The 15530-nt window shown below is 46.6% G+C and overlaps 1 protein-coding gene across 4 annotated transcripts in view; it reads right to left on the reverse strand.

Annotated features, from left to right (window-relative positions):
• Positions 1–15530, reverse strand: part of IL1R1 (interleukin 1 receptor type 1) — a 129141-nt gene that overhangs the window by 33903 nt on the left and 79708 nt on the right. The window contains exon 1 of one of the 4 annotated variants that reach the window (XM_042931884.1): positions 6916–7802. The exons of 2 other annotated variants lie outside the window; for them this stretch is intronic. The gene's annotated coding sequence lies outside the window, so the exon portion shown is untranslated. Of the gene's footprint in view, positions 1–6437; positions 6469–6915; positions 7803–15530 lie in introns of those variants that run through there. One more of the 4 variants, XM_042931885.1, reaches the window with a different exon arrangement.

Below are 15530 nucleotides of genomic sequence, written 5' to 3' on the forward strand. Positions count from 1 at the left end.
GAAATATTCAGAGAATTAGGCTTCAACTAAGTGACTGTAACTAAGAAGCGACTGTGGATAGCCCCTGGAAGAAACAAAGACTAAATCAGGTTCTTCAGCTCAGGAATCACCACAACCTCCATGCTCTATTGAAAACCATCATGTTGTGGCACCTGGGTGGCTCAGTCAGTTGGGCATCTGACTCATGACTGCTCAGGTCACGATCTCACAGTTTGTGGGTTCGAGCCCCGCATCAGACTCTGTGCTGGCAGTGGGGAGCCTGCTTGGGACTCTGTCTCCCTCTCTGTGCCCCTCCCCTACTCACTATCTCTCAAAATAAATAAACATCAAAAAAAAAAACAACCCCATTGTGAACACATATGGGGAATGGAATATGGCATTAAAATCAGGTCCATAATTTTGACCTTTACCTGTTACAAGGATTCAAACAGCAATTAAACAGGCTCCAATAATGTTAGGACCCAAAATGTTAGGTTTAAAGACAAGGCATAAAGAAACTTGCTCATAAAGCCATAGAACCACAAAACTGTGGAAAATACTTTAGAATTCTGGACTTACACAAATCCCTCTTTCATAATCTAGAATCTGCAAATCCCCAAGGAGAAGCTGTAGACAGCCAGGGAACTTGGAGTCTAACTTCCTAGGGTACTGATTTTACTCAAGGATTCTCTGGGCAGAGTTATATTTCTATTAGAGAAAACATGGCTATATTATGAAATGGAAAGAAAGATCTCCAAAAGGTAACGCATGAGTCATCAAAGAAGCCCTGAGGGTGAGTCACTTTGGAGTGCTAGGTTGAGCATTTACTCCTTTGGTGGTAAAATCTGAGAGGCATTGCCCTATATAAATACCCGCAGTCATCTCTGTTCGGCCCCAGTCATGAGAAAGGGAACAACGAGGGCCACACAAAGTCACACGCGTGGGGCCAGACTGTCAGAGCAACCTAACCCTAACACTGAGACACCTCCCCAGGAAGGTTCCATGCCCGAGACAGGGAAGGAGAACAAGGATGTGAACACAAAGGGGGTCACCACAGTGTGACACAATGATTTCCGTTCTGCAGAGAGGAGAACCATGTACCCCACCACACACAGGGCTCCTAAAACCCAACTGTGTGTTCAGCATGGCTATCACTGATTTTCCCCCAGAGACAAAGTTATATAAAACTATGAGCTAACAAAACCACTCCCACAACAGAGGCCACAGAAACACGCATCATCTCAGAAAGTCTGAGAAACACTGAAACTTTGGCGACTTTCCTTTCAGATGATCCAAAAGCCCGGCTCACAGCAGATTCATCCGGCGTATTTACCCACACAAATGAGGCAAGGAAAGTTTTTTTAATCACCAAAGGCTATCACGCACAGGGATATGGAGATAAAGTAAACACAGTCACAGAGGTTTTAGATGTTGCTGTACAGTCTAAGTTGTTCCGCTATTACAAGGCACAAAGCCACCGGATTGGTGGTTTCGTGTGGGTTTCAGGGACAACGGGGAAAATAAAGCAGAAGGACGGGACTGCCTTCACTAGAGGGCTACAAACAGGAATCGGCCAGACCTATCTCTTGGTTGGACTTGAATTTTAACACAGTCCAATTTCTCCCCAGTGAACCCTCTAGGGCTCCTGGACCACAGCAACCAGACCCAGTGACAGGAAGGGCTCTGCTCTCCTGTCCCTTGTCCCCCTTTCAAATGCTCTGCCTGACCCTGTCAGCTCTCCAGCACAGCTCCAATGCAGTGCTTGCAAGGGGCCTGATACTGAGTCTGGCCTCACACAGCTTGCCCTTAAGCACTGCCTTCCAGTTGTGAGAACGGTTCTGTTGCTCTAAGTGGCAGCTACAGGTAGCCTCAGGGGACTAGACATTCTCCATACGAATTTTTCTTTGTTTTCACTCCTGTGTTTTTTTTACCGAGATGAAATATGCATACAGTGAAACACACAGTAAATCTTAAGTGTATAATTCCATTAACTATGATAACTGTATACACCAGAATACCCCATCAAGATACAGACGGTCTCCATCCTCCCCTAAAGTTCTTTTGTGTCCCTTACTAGCCACCCCTCACTGCACAGGACTCCACGTTCTGATTTCTATCATCACCAATATGACCTTTTAACAGTTAACTTTGGACGGCTGGCTTGCACCCAATCAGTGCCCTGCTATGTTAGGGCGCACAGGGGCATGAAGGCTTCAGTCACTCACTACCAAGTGATGCAAGGGAAGCACTAGTTCTCAAAGGGGCCAGTGTGGCTGCTAAGGTAGCACTTTTGAAAGTGTGGAGAAGGGGACGCCTTGGGTGATCACAACGAAGCATTTAGTGGTAGAGGCCCTTCCGCAACAACTCGAGGCAGTTCCACAAAGTAAAGATGGACTCTTGTCCTGCATGACTTCCAAGCATCTCATGTCATTTATCATCTGGGGAGGCTAGTGCCTAATTCCGTCCTACACTTATAGATTGTTGGCATGCTTTTCGTACATACTAAATTTTCCAGGAATGTAAATATGGTGAAAACAGAGAGGACTGACTTTGACAACCACTTAGACCTTGAGCAAGAGTCACTCATCATTCAGTGGTACTTGGATCCCCCACCAGGATGTCTCTGATCCGGACCAAACTTGGAGTTGTCCTCTGTGATCCTACAGTCCAGCCTACATAACCCATTTGGCAGCCTCATTGGGTTCTAGTTTGGTTCTGCCCAAGCATCCATCCACACAGTGATCCTTTACATCTAGCTATTATAGTGACTATTTGGAAATTACATTGTCGGTAAGTTTTATTATATTATTTCAGAATTGCAAATATTTGCATTAGTAAGGGGTAAGTGATGAATCACAGGAATCTACTCCCAAAGCCAAGAGCACACTGCATACACTGTATGTTAGCTAACTTGACAATAAACTATATATTTAAAAAGAGGGGTAAGGGGTTCTGAATGAGCCAAGAAGCACTGCTCAAAGTGACAGAATTTAACTCTGGATTGAACTCAGGGGCAGGAATCATGGGCTGTATTTGCTGGTGGCCTTCAGTGCTCTGGTTTGCCAGGCCACACGTGCAGAGCTCACGATGCATAGGCCACCTCCCCCACCTCCTACTAGCACCCTAAGTCCAGCTGAAACTCGGCTACCAAACCGCACTGTCGATGGGGAATCATTTCAAGAGACACCCTAAAAGTTTCTCTTTGTACCTCTTCAACAGGGACCCTGGGGGGGTGGGGGGAAGGTCCCACTTTTCTCTGTTACCAGGCATCCTTTTACTTCTCCTAAGCACTTCATTTACAGCTTGAAGACACAGACAATTGTGTCCCACCAGGTTTCCTCTCTCCCACTGCCTGCAGGAAGCTACACTGGGGTTGTCAACCTTGGTCACACGTTTAGAACGCCCAGGGGGCTTTAAAAACACCAGTGCTTGGGCGCACCCCCAGAGACGCTGCTTTGTTTGCTCTGGAGTCCTGGCATTTCTCGTCAGAGTACCTCAGGCAATGCTAAGTAAGGTACAGGCAAGGCCGGGGTACCCAGCTTACCTCCAGATTTATAGCCCCACTTGGCAACTTTGCAAATAGTTCACGAAGGTTTACGTTTGACACTTTTCTAGACTCACTGCAGGCTCCACTTCCTCTCCACTCTTGTTTTTCTTTCATCCTATTTTTCATTTATGGCATCTTGTAAATCCTTTCTGGAACAGGTAGGAATGGGGAAAGCCTCCATCACCCTGCCACGTGTGTTAGAAGCGCAGAGTTCAGGCGTTCAAACCTTCAGGAACCCCAGCCCCTTTCAACACTTGGTGAGCTCACTCTGGTTCCTGGGCTCCCCCACAGGCTCCCCAGTGCTGAGCATGGCCAGGAGGCTGCAGCAGCATTTCCTGGGGTCACAGCCGGCAAGGGCAGGGTGGAAGGAGCAGGCGAACAAAGCTGCTGACAGCACAGATCCTGTAAGCCGGCCGACAAACTCGAAACCTCAAGGGAAAACACAAACCCAAATACAAACGACAGCAGATGGAGAACATCATGAGGCTGGGCCATGGCCAGTGAGTCTCAGTGCCTTCTGATGACAGCTGTCCTTCAAAGTGGCAAGTTCACAGTGAGTCTGTCATGTAGCATAATCTCTGTACTTCCCTCCTCCCTATGCTGGGGTAGTTGCAACTGTCCGGCTTTGGCACTTTGATTAATAAAACACTCTGTTTACAACATCATCTCTTCCTGCTTCCAGGAGGACACCCATCTCCCACTGGTGCATCCCAGCCACACGGTTTCCATTTTCCATGATCCAAGTGCACGGCCAAGCCCTAGAGTATATCTCAGCATCCTTGGGAACCACCCATATAAGTTGTATCTGTATCCATTACCTTCCTGCCCTTTCCAGTGGAGACACTGAACGGTGTCCTGCCTGTGGGTGGCCAGCGTGCCCACTCTCCATTCAAAGAGGCATAGTTCAAAGAACCCCCTTAGGCAGAGAGACTGCAGTTGCCCTGTGACTTCACCAAGAGGACTCACATCCATTAGAGGGCAGAGATTTTCATCTATCCCATTCACTGCTCTGTCCTCAGTACTCGGAACAGTGTCTGGCACAAAGTAGGTATTCAATAAACATTTGTTAAATAAATAAGTGAATCTAATATTAAGTAGTATTTCACCAACAGTAAAAGAATTACTGACAAGATGCTATTTTAAAAAGCCATAAAGAAAGCCTTTCCGCATTATGCCACACAGAGCTGATTAGAGCCTGTTTAAAAAGGAGGGTTTAGGGGCACCTGGGTGGCTCAGTCGGTTAAGTGTCTGACTTGATTTCAGTTCAGGTCATGATCTCATGGTTTGTGAGTTCGAGCCCCCCCTCCGGCACTGACAGCTCAGAGGCTGCTTGGGATTCTCTCTGCCTGTCTCTCTCTCTTTCTCTCTCTCTCTCTCAAAACAAATAAATAAACTTAAAAAAAAAAAGAAAGAAAAAGGAGAATTTAGTTTTGCCCTGCCAAGATCATGTGAAAATTCAGGTCAAACATCCTTTCTGGAACTACATGGAGGCCACCCAAATGTAGACAGGGCCAGGTGATGCTCCACACGCCACAAAGTGGCAGCTTGCCAAATAAGACTAAAAATACATAAAGGGTTCCACGTCCCTTCTCGCATCAAATCCCATCCCGGAGGCCCCACATTTTCATCTAGCACAAAACATAATACAGGATGTGAACACAGAATATTAAATGCAATAACAAGGATATGAAATAAGAAATTAAAAGCAGTCAAGAGAAACAAAGGTGGCCACAAATGCACAGTAAACTGGGTGCGGAAAGGGGCAGCAAACCCCCCAGCACTCCCCCCACCCTACATCCCTGGCTCTCCTCAGTTCGCCAATAGTCCTGGAGTTCAATGTTATGCATTCACCTTCCAGAAGCTTGGTACCAAGCCAGGGTGACCCAGACAGCACCTTCCAATAACAGACGGATCTCAGCTCACCTTTTTTCTCCAAGGCATCAGTGGCCCAGAGATGTCCCTTACTTGGTTCCTACGCTGTGGCGCTAAAAGCCCTAGAACATGCCCATCTGATAAGCATCTCCTACCACCAGAAATCACTGGGGACATCTGCCCTGGCAGGAATCCACACACCCTCAGCAGCACAGAGGAGAAAGCCTGGGCAGGCACGGACCATGGAAGCCATCGGGCGGTAAAGCAGAAGGCATAGCTTTGGAGTCCCGAGGGCTCACTCTCCTTCTGGGTGCCAGTCCCCCAAGTTAGTCACCTTGTCTAAGCCTCCACTTTCCCTGCTGTGAAAGGAAGGTGGTAACAGCATGTCTCTCACAAGACTTCGGGGAAGATAAAAGAGAAGCTTAAAGAGCCTTATAAACTGTGAAGTACTGGACCTGCCTGTTGTGAATGAGTCTTCTTCATGTCTGTTTGCAGCTACACCCAGCATCAGCCTCTCCCTGGGGTCTCGGGAGCACAAGTTTCTCTCCCCCACTGTAGGGCTTTCGCATTCGTCCTTATCTTGTTGACCAGACTGACAGCTCTGAGCCTAAACCCCGGAGAGGGACACTCCTGAACCAGCCATACTTGGCTGCATTCAAATTCCTGGAAGCAGTTTACATACATACACACACACACACACACACACACACACACACACACACCCCACAACAACCCGCCAGGACCATCGTCAAGTCCGCCCCCCCCCCACCCCGCAAAGGGATTTGAACAATCCTTATTCCGGTTTCACACAAAAATAAAAACAAGCAAAACCCCCACAGATTTCACCGCCATCACCTTCTTCCACAACAAACTGACAACCAAGTTCAGTCTGACTTAAGAAGGACGCTTTCCGCGCGGTCTGTGCGGAAGGGAAAGGTGTCAAAGCCACGGTGGGTACCCACCCCACCCCCCACCCCCGCTCCCGCCCGCCCGCCTACCCGCCAACACTCCAACCCCGCAGGCTGCAGCTTCCTCCTACCTGGGCGAGCCCCGGGCCGCCCCGGGCCCAGCGCGGCGGGGCGGGCGCCCTGGGAGCCCGGCGAGGGGCTCCGGGGCGCGGGCGCGCGGTTAGTCACATGCCCGCCGGCTCCTGGGGGCGCCGGGCCGCCGCCGCCGCCGCCGCCGCGCGCTCCGGGTCGGCTCCGGGCGCGGACACGAGCAGGAGCCGCGCCGCCCTTGCGCCCGGGAACAGCCGGGCGCGGCTCCTGCTGCGCTGAGGCTCCGGCTCCGGCTTGGACGCCTCGGGCGGAGACGGACGGGGGTGGGTGGGCGGAGAAGGCGGGGCGGGCCGGGCTCAGCAGGGAGAGAGCTGGCCCGGTGCCCCCGCGCCCTACCCCCGGGAAACCCGGGACTCCGGCCTGCCCCGTTCATCCCCCTCATCCCCGGGGGCCCCGGGCTCCCGCACCCTGGAGGGGCAGTGACCGTGGTCCCACCCGAAGTGACTTGGGACGACTCACCTGGACAGCGTAACCTGGCTACCACCCAACTGCGGGGTCCCTGGGCATGACTGCAGCGAATGGAGCTTGGGACTTTCAGGTCCCAGAAACACACACTTTCCAGCCTAAGAGACCAGATAGGGTCAGTCACTGGAGCCTGAGGCCTGGCCCCTGCTCTCTCACACTGGCCCTGGGAACTTTCACAACTCACCAACCTCTTGGTACCTCCTTTCTTCTTCGCTGAAAAGGGATCACAGCAGCACCCACCTCATGGAGTGGTTGGGGAGATTACATAAATTAACACTAAACCAGCGCCAAGCACAGGGTTGACACAAGAGTCACTTGCTGCTTGTTATTGTTTTGCGCCCGGATGAAAGAGCAGCTTATCGGTGGTACAGTCTTGATACCAGACTTCTTGGCCTGACCAGGTATTCTTTTAAGCTTAAAACCCACTTACTCCCATCCACTCATTTTGCACATGAGAACTGGTAGTCCTAGAAATGCAGTGAATGGCCGGGGTCAGGCGTAGACTTTGGTGCAGGGAGGGGTATCAGCAGAGGCTGGCTTGGGCTCCAAGCCCCACAGCCAGGGGCTTGGAAGCTGCTCTTCCCTTTCCAAAACTCCGTACCTCCAGCAAGTGCCTGGACCCTGACTTGTTTTGAGGACCTAATGAGCCATCCTCTGGGGAGACATTGAGTAAATGATGATTGCTTCCTTCCTAACAGAACACACACACACACACACACACACCCTTCCTGTATCCCTTCCAGGCTGGGCAGGTGCTGGTTTCCATAGTCCTTCCCTTGACATCTCTGTCAGAAACCCAAGAATTGAGATAACCCTGGCCTCAGCTGGCCCAGATAATTCTGGGCTGGAGGAAAGCATAAAGAAGCCAACAGCAATAATTCATCAACCCTAATGCTGACTTGTGGCCTGCTGTGATGATAATTTCTTATTTTTTAAAAAATTTTATCTGGTTCCAGCCCTTGCATCTGGTTCCTCTTTCTCCAAGGAACAGGCTTAACTCTGGGGCCAGTGACATGGTATTATGAGAATTCACCAGGCGTGCCTGGGTGGCTCAGCGCCTGGGGTCATAATCTCACAGGTTGATGAGATCGAGCCCCACATCGGGCTCTGCGCTGACAGCGCTGAGCCCGCTGGGGATTCTCTCTCTCCCTCCCTCTCTGCCCATCCCCCTGCTCACTCTTTCTCTCTCAAAATAAATAAATAAAATTTTAAAAATAGCTTAAAAAAAAAAAAAAGAATTCACCAGATGTCACCATCTCTTTAGTATTCCTTTTTAGAGTGGTGGTTCTCAAAACATTGATTATACATCAGAATCATCAGGAGAGAGAGCTGGACCACTGTTGCCCAGATCTGTCACATGAAAATCTCTGGGACTGAGGCCCAAATCTCAGTGTTATTAAAGCTCCTAGGTGATTCCAACATGCAGCCAGGGGTGGGAACAACTGTTCCTCTGAGCCCCCCTAGTGATGGCCTTACTGTGAACCCTCCGCTTGAAGCTGCTTCAGCACGTGTCCCAGGGGCACTTAATGAAAGCTAGCGTGAGCAGGTCAGGCTCAGTGCTGCAGAACTAGTGTTGTTAGTGAGCATAAACATATCTCACAGTTCGTATAGTGAAGGTTTTTAAACAGTTTACGAGTAGAAAACATGATGAGTCTGTGTAGTAATGTAGAATTTAAAATTACATTTTAATCTAAATTTCAAAATTAAAATTTAATTTTAATTTAAAATTACATTAAAATTAAAATTTAATCCTAATTTAAAATTACACTTAAAATTAAACTAAATTAAATTTAAATTAATAAAGTTAAATGTAATTAAATTTTTAAATTGGAATTAAAATTACACTTCTCCTTGTTTTTTCATTGTATTGTGATGCCTCCCACCCACCCCTACCCCAACCATCCTGCTAGACACGTGAGCCCTTAGACCCAGATAAAACACGCATACACCCGTCTATTATGAGGATGGGATTTGAAGACCTTCCCTTACCTATAGCCACTGTTCTCTCTGGCACTTTGAATGTATCTCCTTCCTCACTCAGCCATGCTGACCACGTTTCCGAACTCTCCCTTCCCTTTGTTTCCTTTCCTAGGTGGCTCGTGTGTCTACCTGTCTTGCTTCACCCCTGAGTTGAAAGCTCATGGTGCGGAGATTGTCACTCCTGTATGCTCTGGTCTCAGCACCACACAAATGCTCTGAATGTGAATGTGTAAGACATATGCCTCCGCGGAGGTGATGATTTTTGTGTGTTTCACAAAAACTTATGAGAAACGGAAATAACATCCAGGGTCTGGATGGCACCTTCTGGAGTGTTATCTCCCTCACTACCTTCCCATCTCTGAGACTCCTGTCATTTGGAAGACTCGACTGTCTGCCATCGTCAGACCACCTTTCTTGACAGAGACCGTATTCTCTGAGGATTTTCGGTGTATGACCCGCCTAGCAAGCTGCCCAAATCATGGGACTGTCTTTGATAAGAGTGTCTACTAATACACAAGAAGCAGAATCCTGGAAACCACCAGTGTCATAGCAAAGCCTTGTGTCCAGGGTGGTCTGTGCCAAGGGACAGCTGTGACAGTGGAACTGCCTGGGCCTGAGAACAGGCTGTTTCACAAATGGTGACACAACACTCCTAGAGTGTTCAGAGTCCCCAGACCCTCAGAGGGGGATGCCAAGGGGTAAGAAGGCCGACACTGACCACCCCTGGCAGCTGGGGACACCAAGGCACGCATGATCCCAGCTGGGGTCGGTAAGTCCAGAGGACGACGTATGGAGAGAACTCCAGTCAGTGTCCACAAGGACAAGGGGTTTAGAAAGAGAAGGATTCTAAGCAGAGGAGGCTGAGTCTTGCAGCAGTAGAGACTAAGCAACTCTGAAGTGGCAAGCTTTTTTTCTAGCGCTAGAGATGGAAATGAGGATCCATGAACTAAGCTGACTTCAGTTGTGGAAAATAAAATGACATCTTTGCACACAGGGCCTCTGTGATTCTTGCTACGCCTGTTTTTCGTTATTTATAGAACTGCCAGTAACTGCTCACAGAACCACAGTGTTCCCTGAGATAGGTTTAAAAACCACTGTCCTACATGGACTTCCTTCTACAGCCTAGTTTTTCGTTCCTTTCACACATTTTCCATCTCCTGACCTCCAAATAACCACCTTTTCAATCTGTGTCTCATATTACCTCCCATTACTGCCACTTGTCCGTTTTCATTGGCTCAGGACTATCCCTTTCTCTAAGCAGTTCTTTGTGGGTTTCTCTGATCGTTTTGCTGTTCAGATTCCTCTGATTTTGCAAGACCTTTACCAAGCAGAAAGCCGCATGTGAACCAGAGATGAGAGTTGATGAGAAACTGTAGAATATCATAAAATTGCCAATGACGGTAAACTATTTCTTAACTTCCTTTATAAGACGAGGACAAAAAGATGGACATGGCAGGCAGCCCGGCAAACTTTTTATTCTAATTGCGGCTTTAATCTTGCTCAATGAAAGCAACTGAGGGGCTCCTGGGTGGCTCAGGCAGTTAAGCGTCTGACTTCAGCTCAGGTCATGATCTCACGGTTCCTGGGTTCGAGCCCTACATCAGGCTCTGTGCTGACAGCTCGGAGCCTGAAGCCTGCTTCAGACTCTGTGTCTCTTTCACTCTCTCTGCCCCTCTCACGCTCACATTCTGTCTTCTTCTCTCAAAAATAAATAAACATTAAAATAAAATTAAAAACAAAAAGCAACTGAGTGCAAGTGGCTTCTTACACCTGGTTTTATTTCCTTGCTAACAACACAGAAACAGCACAGAAGTTCCAGAGACCGATAGAGGGGGTGGCTTCCAAGAACTGCTGCACCGAACAGAACCAGACTAGTGGCCTCTTACTCTCTTATGCCAGATCTTTATTCGATCATTGGTTGAACACATGAAACTCAAAGCACCAATAGCCAAGCCAGCCATCACCACCCAAAAGGCAGCCATTACCAGCTTCCCTCATCATCCAAGAAGGGCTTTTTCTTTTTAATGTTTAGTATTTATTTTGAGAGAAAAAATAGAGAGCAAGGAGGGGAGGAGCAGAGAGAGAAGGAGACAGAGAATCCCAAGCAGGCTCTGCACTGACAGTGCAGAGCCCCTCATGGGGTTTGAACTCATGAACTGCGAGATTGTGACCTGAGCTGAGACCAAGAGTCTGAAGCTCAACTGACTGAACCACCCAGGTGCCACCAAGAAGGGTCTTTTGAAATCTTTGTCCTCAGTCATGTAAAGGACACATAACAAAAGCACTGTCTTCCTTAAACTCATCTTTGAACATAATGAAAGAACTGGCTGCCTTAAATGCTTTCCCTTGTATTTCTACAAGGTCCTGCTATCTTTGGTTCTCTGAAAGTGTCTGTAATTTGTCTCTATGTTTTGTCACTTACTCTCTTCCATAAGCACCTTCCAAAATCCAGAGTTCTTGTTGTAGCCTTTTAACTCTTCAATCCTTTCTAAACATTACTGCCAATTTGTCTTCTCTAAATGGTTTCCTTTTAATACTATCACTGTAGTAGATTTAAAAATGGCTTCAAATTCTTCCCTTCTCCAATTAAGAGGTGAAGTCTAATTCCTCTCCCTTGAATCTGGGCTGGTCTCGCTGGCTTACTCAACCAATTCCGATCAATAGAATGAGGTGGGATTGACTTTCTGGAACTTCTGAGGCCAGATCATCCAAAACCTTTCAGCTTCTTCTTAGGCTTCTTGAAACACTCAGTCTTGGTACCCAAAGCTGCCAGGTAAGGAGTGTTATCATCCTGAGACTGCCATGCTGTGAGAAATTCTAAACCACATGGAGTCCACAACCCCAGCTCACAGCCAGAACCAACTCCCACCATGGGAGAGCACCATTTTGGAAGTTAAGCCAGCCAACCCTGGTCAGCTGTTAGCCAACTATATCCATAGGAGAGTCCCCAAAGGAGAACCACTCAGCTGAGTCCCATCAACCCCAGAACCATGAGAGATAATAATACATTGTTGTTCTAAGTCATTGAGTCTGGATCACAGTAATAGATAAGCAAGGCAATGACCCAACTCAGAAGCATGTCACAACTCACTGTTGGCCTGTCCTGTACCATACAGAATCAGCCTAGCATGCAAGGTCTCTTCAAATTAAAATGACACCTATCCTCCCTTCTCCTGCATCACCTCTAACCAATGCCCAGTTACAGACTTCCTGAAGATGATTATTATGATTATCTCACCAGCAAATAAAGGGAAAAGGAGAATTATGAGATAGTGAAAAAGGTTTAGCTTGAAATATACTATTTTGAGTAAAAGAAGTAGTTATTTCCTTGTACGTTTCAGCAAGTGCTAACTGCAAGAATGATTTAGTTTCTAGTATTGTTATTTTTTTAAGTTTATTTATTTATTTTTGAGAGAGAGCGAAAAAGAGAGAAAGAGAGAGATAATCCCAAGCAAGCTCCATGCTGTCAGTGCAAAGCTGGATGTGGGGCTCAAACCCATGAACCTGAGATCATGACCTGAGACAAAATCAAGAATCAGACACTTAACTGACTGAGCCACCCAGGTGCCCCTCTAGTGTTGTTATTTGATGGTTTGCCAAGAAGTAGTGCAACCATCAGAAGTAAGCCTCTACAGACAAAGATACTTAGAAAGGTAAGGAGCAAGCTACTACCCCTGACAATAGAAGCAGAAGAAAAATCTGGCCAGACTCAGGAGTGCCATATTTGTTGAATCATTTTGCTAATTTCCAAAGACTATGTTAACACCTGTTCCATTCTTTTGTGTCCTCACAACAAACAATTTGGCAATAGTCAGCAGCAGGTGGACTACTGTCCAACAGTAATTACTATTATCCACGACTTTCCTGAGAGAGGATGGGAGCTGGGAAAATTCTCTGTCCTGGGTCCAAAGGTTGAGAGAAGAGGCCTTAATACCACTGATTCCTTCTTTACCTCTTGCATCCTCATAAGAAAATCGCTGAATTAAGAGCCTGGGTGATGAGTGCTGAGCTCTTCGTACCCTGGGATAGTTAGATCTGCTGAGGAGCTCAGCTTACAGTCTAGAACATAGTTGGTATTGTCCTCACAGGAGGTGAGTGATACTGGGCTTCGGGTCCTCCTGAGAGTGACAACAATAGAAGCCTATAATATCATTTCCCCCGAAAATGGCATAAAAGATTTAGGATCCAGTCTAGAACAGACTCTGGGCAGGAGACACAGAAGGTCCCCTGACTGTGACTTATGCACAGCTCTCAGGAGGTGACTCCAAGGACTCCCTCTTGTATTCTTCTCCATCTGTGGTGTGCTATTTAATACCTCAGCCTCTAGAATCATGACACTATTTAAATTATTTAAAATTAAATAAAATTTAAAATTCAGTTGCACTAGTTACACTTCAGGAACTTAATAGCCATCACATGTCATGAGTGGCTACCATATTGGATAGCACACCCATAGAACATTTCCATTACTGCAGAATGTTCTATTGGACATTGCTACTGTAGAGTCTAGACAATTCAAGGCCTCTGGAAAAGAGGTCTTTCCCTAGCAAACTAGTCTTCATCCAGAATAAATAATCTGCTCATTTTAAATCTATACTTAAGTGAAAATATTTACACCTTCCCCTTTCCTTCTCATCAACCTTGTCATTGTTTAATCTGTCTTCCATTTCTCAGCTAAAACATACCAGGTCACATGTTTTCTCTATATTTTATGAGCTCATTTTTTATTGTTATTTTTTGTTATTATTGTTATTTATTGTTATTATTGTAATTACCTTACATTCATCAATATGATTCTTTGTCCATAATTGTTTCATGTCTATATTTTTATTTTTCTAATAAAAATATATGTAAGATCTTCAAGGATAGGAATAATGCATGGGGGTGGGGGAGGTGGATCTCTCCAATGCCTGTCCCAGAATACTCATTTACAACCTTGAATGTGAGAAGTAGTCAACCAGGAGCGCCTGGGTGGCTCAGTTGGTTCAACTTCCGACTTCAGCTCAGGTCATGATCTCACGGTTTGTGAATTTGAACCACGCATCGGGCTCTGTGTTAACAGCTCAGAACTTGGAGCCTGCTTTGGATTCTGTGTCTCCTCCTCTCTTTGCCCCTCTCCTGCTTGTGCTCTCTCTCTCTCAAAAATAAAAATAAATAAAAATAATTTTTAAAAAAAGAAGTAATCACCCAACCAGGTAAGGAAGAGGGTATAGGGAGGTTTTTCATGATAAGTATCACCGCAAACTTGTGCTGTGCCCATAGTGATTTCTAGCAGAGGCAACAATCTAGTCCCCAGTCACAAGATCATGAAATCAGCAATAGAATATTTATTACTTTTCAATTAAAAACAAAAAAGACTGAAGGTTTTAAATACAATATGTTACCACTGTAAAATCTTACCACACTACATTTTCATCACTCCTTTTTTTATTCTCTAAGAAAAAAAATCATTTACAGTGCTGCTTTGCCCTGCTGCTTTGACATATTGTGTGCTTGTCAAGGAACTTGGCGATTTCCCAATCTGGACGTGAAAATAATAACACAGAGAAACAATCTCAGAGAAGGAGCTCAAGGAGAAAAAAATGTAGGTGACACCCAGAGCCCAGGCTTTCTCAAGAGTGTGAGGACTGGTCCCTATGCATAAGAGTTGAGATGCAGATGATGGGGCGCCTGGGTGGATCAGTTGGTTAAGCGTCCAACTTCAGCTCAGGTCATGATCTCATAGCCCATGAGTTTTAGCCCGCATCAGGCTTTGTGCTGACAGCTCAGAGCCTGGAGCCTGCTTCCGATTCTGTGTCTCCCCCTCTCTGCCCCTCCCCACTCACGCTCTGTCTCTATCTCTCAAAAATAAATAAACATTAAAAAAATAATAATAATAATAATAAAAAGCTTAAATGTAGAGGAAAGCCCTATGTGTCCTAGGAAGAGAGTTTTTCCCCATGCTGTCCCAGGAAAAGGGGAGGAAGTCAGGAGTTAAACAAATGCTTAGAAAGTGTTGAGCACTTTTTCCACTTTCCCTGCTCTCTGTGTGGAAGTAGTGAGGTAGGTACCTGGATGACCCAGTGAAAGCCAGCAATTAGGAAAGACTCTGAAATAACATCTGCGGAGAGAGAAACCCAAGCCAGACATGGCAGGGAGCAGAGACCATGGACAAGAACAGGGCCAAGCACACTGTGGGCTCAGGGGCACAACAGAGCCCCCATAACTACCACCTCACACACTGATCTCATACATCTTCTTTCCAATGGATCCCAAAGTTTTTCATATTATTCATATGAAAATGATATCAATAATATTGATACGATATTACTGATTGTAAAGGGCATTGCTTTTTTTAAGATTTTATTTTTATTTTATTTTTAATTTTTTGAACCTTTATTTATTTTTGAGACAGAGAGAGACAGAGCATGAATGGGGGAGGGCCAGAGAGAGGGAGACACAGAATCGGAAGCAGGCTGCAGGCTCTGAGCCACCAGCCCAGAGCCCGACACGGGACTCGAACTCACGGACCGCGAGATCGTGACCTGAGCCGAAGTCGGACGCTTAACCGACCGAGCCACCCAGGCGCCCCAAGATTTTATTTTTTAAGTGATCACTACACCCAACTTGAGGCTCAAACTCACAACCCC

Source organism: Panthera leo, chromosome A3, assembly GCF_018350215.1.
Source record: "Panthera leo isolate Ple1 chromosome A3, P.leo_Ple1_pat1.1, whole genome shotgun sequence".
Taxonomy (NCBI): domain Eukaryota; kingdom Metazoa; phylum Chordata; class Mammalia; order Carnivora; family Felidae; genus Panthera; species Panthera leo.